We start from the raw sequence: 6,585 nt of genomic DNA, 5'->3' as shown, positions 1-6,585 counted from the left end.
AAAGACAGATGAACGATAGCTATCTGAAATGGGATTTTTTTTGGAACATTATCTGTTGCCTACGTAATAGTGAGAATTTCTAGTAAACATCTGCGATGATCATTATGCCTCAAAGTTATGGGCGTCAGTTCTCCATTTACAATCAAATGCTCGTATATCTCTTTAGAAGAATGAAAAAATTCAATTTAGGGGCAAATTAGAACAAATTTTAATATTTCAAACCGTACTTAATTAGAATAGGTATTTGCAAATTTCAAAGTCAAAGAGAAGAAAAATTTTTTGGTAAATTTGTGAAACGTTCCGTAATTTATTTAATTTTCTCTGAAACTGCTAAGTTATAAAGCAGTAAAAGTAATAAATAACTTAGAAATTCTCAAATATCTTTTCATAATGACGTCTCGATCATAAAGTAAAGAATTTAACCTTCTTCTTTCGTAATTATTTCAGAGAACTAAGATCGTTTGTATCTAAAGTTCCCCGTAAATGATTTGCCCATGAAATGTGATTGTTGACATAAATGCAGTTATATAATTACTACGTAGGTAAAACGCAAACTATGCTTTTAAGAAAACTTTATTAAAAGTATTGACAAGTCTAAACACAGTGAAACCGTTTATGATTGTTTGAGAAACAAGCATTTTACTTATACTTCGTGATGTTGGGAAGAAATTTCCACGTTCCACAAACTCTACAACGATTGTGAGCCGTTTTCTTATCGAAGTTTCCACTGTGATGTATTTGGAAAAAGATAAATATCTTCATTTCAAGAAGGGTGATTTATGAGTTAAGCATAAATATGATGTAAGAAGTATATAAATGTTGGATTCTCTATGTTTTCGGTGAGGACTTATTTCTCTATGACTCTAGTACTCACACTTGTTCTTTCACAGTTACTACAAAATAACATTACACATCTTTCTCATAGAGATATATTATGTTATTGAAGCTGTTTCACCACTTACACTGTGTTATCAACAGAGTATACCTGGCAGTTAGTACCACTGGAAACATAGTTTCAGGTGTAAAAGATAAATTGTAAATAAATTCGTATTGTTAAATGTTTTCGTTCATGTTTATAAAAATGTCATACATTTCGATGACATCATTGAAAGGGAAAGAGCAGAAAAACGGCCTTTCATTTTAAATCCCAAGAGATAACTTTCAAAGTATTTCTTCAACTCGGTGTATTCTCTCTGAAGTATTATTTATTTTAACCTAAAGTAAAATCATTCTTATTTTGTAAAGTCATAATTTTGCCATCCTTTTGTCAGTCACGTTCTGTATTATTTAGATGGGAGGCATCATTGAAAATTTCCTCACCTCAATTGCGTGTTTGTTTTTTTTTATATTTGTAGCAAAATCACATTTGGAGGCGCTGGGTATCGATCCCAGTACCTCTCGCATGCAAAGCGAGCACTCTACCACTTGAGCTACGCCCCCTTCGTTTTTATGCATCTTACACTTTCCGAGTTTATTCCGTCAATGTTTCAACACAAAATTTTGTATCCAGTTTCTAAGAAACGTCAGATTTTTACATTGCACTCTCCGCATATTTCAAAACAAGAATAATTTACAGCACACACTTCTCTCCTGTAAAACGTAATTGGCGATAAGCACTGCAAGAGTGAAATCCAAATTGTGAAAGGTCTCCTCTAAAACTTTACATTAAAAACGTTAATTACATACACGACATTCTAGGTAAAATCCTAACAAACATGCCATAATATTTTTTACATTTGGAAGCAGCTCTCCCAGGAAACCTAGTTAAGAAACGTCATGAAACCTCATACATCCACGTCAAAAAGGAGTAATGATATATTCAAATGAAGAAGAGGATTTATTGACTTTTAATTTGTAATTTTCGCTTACACGTGCATCTAATATTAGCGTATTTGTTTAAAAATAATGAGAAACTGTTACAGTGCATGCACGAGCTTTCAATCCATTATTTATCGCACGCTAGGAGAAAAGTGCTCATTATTCTTCATTACACCCCTTACATAAGTTTTGTAAGTTTCTTTAGCGCTACTCCATTGTTACATACGTTTCTCGTGGATTCTGTTATGACACAAAACGATTTGTTTTAACTCGGGTTCAATCACACAACTAAAGTAAGAGAAAACCGGAAAGAATAAATATTTCTAGTCTCCAGCTACTTCAGAAATAAATATCATTACAAACAGGCGGTCGGTCATACTTAGAAGATGCGTACTGGCCATCAAGAAGAAACAGTGACAGCATAATAAACGTTCGAAAAGAAGAAAACTACATTAAACACGAACAGGGTTACAGACACAATTGAAACATTGATATATTACTTCTACTAATAGTTATTTTGTGTGCATATTAAGCATGAACATTTTCGTCATTACTGGTGGAAGCAATGGTTTACAAAGAAAAGGTATGAACCAATTCCAAGGAAATTTTGTGTAAAAATAGAGTTTTGTTATTGTAAAGTTTCACGTGTACCAGTACTATTTAAATTTAATTTCTTTTTGAGTGAGATGAGTAAAATTATTTTCGTAGCTCTTACTCCTTAATATTGTAATAGCAACGTCAGCTTCAGGGAAACGAAGTGAGAATGGGTTTTATACGCTCATATTTCTGTATCGCAAGCAAAGCTAAGATCTTACTAGTACTTTGAAGGGTCGATCGAAACAGTTCTGTTTATTGAGACTTGTCTGTAGGTATTCATTGGACAATCCAAGATCACGAAGAATTTTATAAAACGCTCTTTTTACGTACATTAAAGACAGATGAACGATAGCTATCTGAAATGGGATTTTTTTTTGGAACATTATCTGTTGCCTACGTAATAGTGAGAATTTCTAGTAAACATCTGCGATGATCATTATGCCTCAAAGTTATGGGCGTCAGTTCTCCATTTACAATCAAATGCTCGTATATCTCTTTAGAAGAATGAAAAAATTCGAATTTAGGGGCAAATTAGAACAAATTTTAATATTTCAAACCGTACTTAATTAGAATAGGTATTTGCAAATTTCAAAGTCAAAGAGAAGAAAAATTTTTTTGGTAAATTTGTGAAACGTTCCGTAATTTATTTAATTTTCTCTGAAACTGCTAAGTTATAAAGCAGTAAAAGTAATAAATAACTTAGAAATTCTCAAATATCTTTTCATAATGACGTCTCGATCATAAAGTAAAGAATTTAACCTTCTTCTTTCGTAATTATTTCAGAGAACTAAGATCGTTTGTATCTAAAGTTCCCCGTAAATGATTTGCCCATGAAATGTGATTGTTGACATAAATGCAGTTATATAATTAGTACGTAGGTAAAACGCAAACTATGCTTTTAAGAAAACTTTATTAAAAGTATTGACAAGTCTAAACACAGTGAAACCGTTTATGATTGTTTGAGAAACAAGCATTTTACTTATACTTCGTGATGTTGGGAAGAAATTTCCACGTTCCACAAACTCTACTTTTCTCATCTTCAAAGTCTACAACGATTGTGAGCCGTTTTCTTATCGAAGTTTCCACTGTGATGTATTTGGAAAAAGATAAATATCTTCATTTCAAGAAGGGTGATTTATGAGTTAAGCATAAATATGATGTAAGAAGTATATAAATGTTGGATTCTCTATGTTTTCGGTGAGGACTTATTTCTCTATGACTCTAGTACTCACACTTGTTCTTTCACAGTTACTACAAAATAACATTACACATCTTTCTCATAGAGATATATTATGTTATTGAAGCTGTTTCACCACTTACACTGTGTTATCAACAGAGTATACCTGGCAGTTAGTACCACTGGAAACATAGTTTCAGGTGTAAAAGATAAATTGTAAATAAATTCGTATTGTTAAATGTTTTCGTTCATGTTTATAAAAATGTCATACATTTCGATGACATCATTGAAAGGGAAAGAGCAGAAAAACCGCCTTTCATTTTAAATCCCAAGAGATAACTTTCAAAGTATTTCTTCAACTCGGTGTATTCTCTCTGAAGTATTATTTATTTTAACCTAAAGTAAAATCATTCTTATTTTGTAAAGTCATAATTTTGCCATCCTTTTGTCAGTCACGTTCTGTATTATTTAGATGGGAGGCATCATTGAAAATTTCCTCACCTCAATTGCGTGTTTTTTTTTTTTTATATTTGTAGCAAAATCACATTTGGAGGCGCTGGGTATCGATCCCAGTACCTCTCGCATGCAAAGCGAGCACTCTACCACTTGAGCTACGCCCCCTTCGTTTTTATGCATCTTACACTTTCCGAGTTTATTCCGTCAATGTTTCAACACAAAATTTTGTATCCAGTTTCTAAGAAACGTCAGATTTTTACATTGCACTCTCCGCATATTTCAAAACAAGAATAATTTACAGCACACACTTCTCTCCTGTAAAACGTAATTGGCGATAAGCACTGCAAGAGTGAAATCAAATTGTGAAAGGTCTCCTCTAAAACTTTACATTAAAACGTTAATTACATACACGACATTCTAGGTAAAATCTAACAAACATGCCATAATATTTTTTACATTTGGAAGCAGCTCTCCCAGGAAACCTAGTTAAGAAACGTCATGAAACCTCATACATCCACGTCAAAAAGGAGTAATGATATATTCAAATGAAGAAGAGGATTTATTGACTTTTAATTTGTAATTTTCGCTTACACGTGCATCTAATATTAGCGTATTTGTTTAAAATAATGAGAAACTGTTACAGTGCATGCACGAGCTTTCAATCCATTATTTATCGCACGCTAGGAGAAAAGTGCTCATTATTCTTCATTACACCCCTTACATAAGTTTTGTAAGTTTCTTTAGCGCTACTCCATTGTTACATACGTTTCTCGTGGATTCTGTTATGACACAAAACGATTTGTTTTAACTCGGGTTCAATCACACAACTAAAGTAAGAGAAAACCGGAAAGAATAAATATTTCTAGTCTCCAGCTACTTCAGAAATAAATATCATTACAAACAGGCGGTCGGTCATACTTAGAAGATGCGTACTGGCCATCAAGAAGAAACAGTGACAGCATAATAAACGTTCGAAAAGAAGAGAAAACTACATTAAACACGAACAGGGTTACAGACACAATTGAAACATTGATATATTACTTCTACTAATAGTTATTTTGTGTGCATATTAAGCATGAACATTTTCGTCATTACTGGTGGAAGCAATGGTTTACAAAGAAAAGGTATGAACCAATTCCCAAGGAAATTTTGTGTAAAAATAGAGTTTTGTTATTGTAAAGTTTCACGTGTACCAGTACTATTTAAATTAAATTTCTTTTTGAGTGAGATGAGTAAAATTATTTTCGTAGCTCTTACTCCTTAATATTGTAATAGCAACGTCAGCTTCAGGGAAACGAAGTGAGAATGGGTTTTATACGCTCATATTTCTGTATCGCAAGCAAAGCTAAGATCTTACTAGTACTTTGAAGGGTCGATCGAAACAGTTCTGTTTATTGAGACTTGTCTGTAGGTATTCATTGGACAATCCAAGATCACGAAGAATTTTATAAAACGCTCTTTTTACGTACATTAAAGACAGATGAACGATAGCTATCTGAAATGGGATTTTTTTTTGGAACATTATCTGTTGCCTACGTAATAGTGAGAATTTCTAGTAAACATCTGCGATGATCATTATGCCTCAAAGTTATGGGCGTCAGTTCTCCATTTACAATCAAATGCTCGTATATCTCTTTAGAAGAATGAAAAAATTCGAATTTAGGGGCAAATTAGAACAAATTTTAATATTTCAAACCGTACTTAATTAGAATAGGTATTTGCAAATTTCAAAGTCAAAGAGAAGAAAAATTTTTTTGGTAAATTTGTGAAACGTTCCGTAATTTATTTAATTTTCTCTGTAACTGCTAAGTTATAAAGCAGTAAAAGTAATAAATAACTTAGAAATTCTCAAATATCTTTTCATAATGACGTCTCGATCATAAAGTAAAGAATTTAACCTTCTTCTTTCGTAATTATTTCAGAGAACTAAGATCGTTTGTATCTAAAGTTCCCCGTAAATGATTTGCCCATGAAATGTGATTGTTGACATAAATGCAGTTATATAATTACTACGTAGGTAAAACGCAAACTATGCTTTTAAGAAAACTTTATTAAAAGTATTGACAAGTCTAAACACAGTGACACCGTTTATGATTGTTTGAGAAACAAGCATTTTACTTATACTTCGTGATGTTGGGAAGAAATTTCCACGTTCCACAAACTCTACAACGATTGAGATGAGCCGTTTTCTTATCGAAGTTTCCACTGTGATGTATTTGGAAAAGATAAATATCTTCATTTCAAGAAGGGTGATTTATGAGTTAAGCATAAATATGATGTAAGAAGTATATAAATGTTGGATTCTCTATGTTTTCGGTGAGGACTTATTTCTCTATGACTCTAGTACTCACACTTGTTCTTTCACAGTTACTACAAAATAACATTACACATCTTTCTCATAGAGATATATTATGTTATTGAAGCTGTTTCACCACTTACACTGTGTTATCAACAGAGTATACCTGGCAGTTAGTACCACTGGAAACATAGTTTCAGGTGTAAAAGATAAATTGTAAATAAATTCGTATTGTTAAATG

The 6,585-nt window shown here is 32.4% G+C and overlaps 2 non-coding genes across 2 annotated transcripts; both read right to left on the bottom strand.

The window, feature by feature from the left end:
• Window positions 1–1,367: 1,367 nt before the first annotated feature.
• On the bottom strand, window positions 1,368–1,440 carry TRNAA-UGC (transfer RNA alanine (anticodon UGC)). The gene has a single exon. It is a non-coding gene; the product is annotated as a tRNA-Ala (tRNA).
• A 2,700-nt stretch (window positions 1,441–4,140) lies between these two features.
• Window positions 4,141–4,213, bottom strand: TRNAA-UGC (transfer RNA alanine (anticodon UGC)). Its single transcript has one exon. It is a non-coding gene; the product is annotated as a tRNA-Ala (tRNA).
• Window positions 4,214–6,585: the final 2,372 nt, after the last annotated feature.

The sequence above is a fragment of the Tachypleus tridentatus genome, chromosome 6 (genome assembly GCF_004210375.1).
Source record: "Tachypleus tridentatus isolate NWPU-2018 chromosome 6, ASM421037v1, whole genome shotgun sequence".
Classification (NCBI taxonomy): Eukaryota; Metazoa; Arthropoda; class Merostomata; order Xiphosura; family Limulidae; genus Tachypleus; species Tachypleus tridentatus.
The sequence above is the reverse complement of the archived record's forward strand: the minus strand, read 5'-3'. Positions and strand labels throughout refer to the sequence as shown.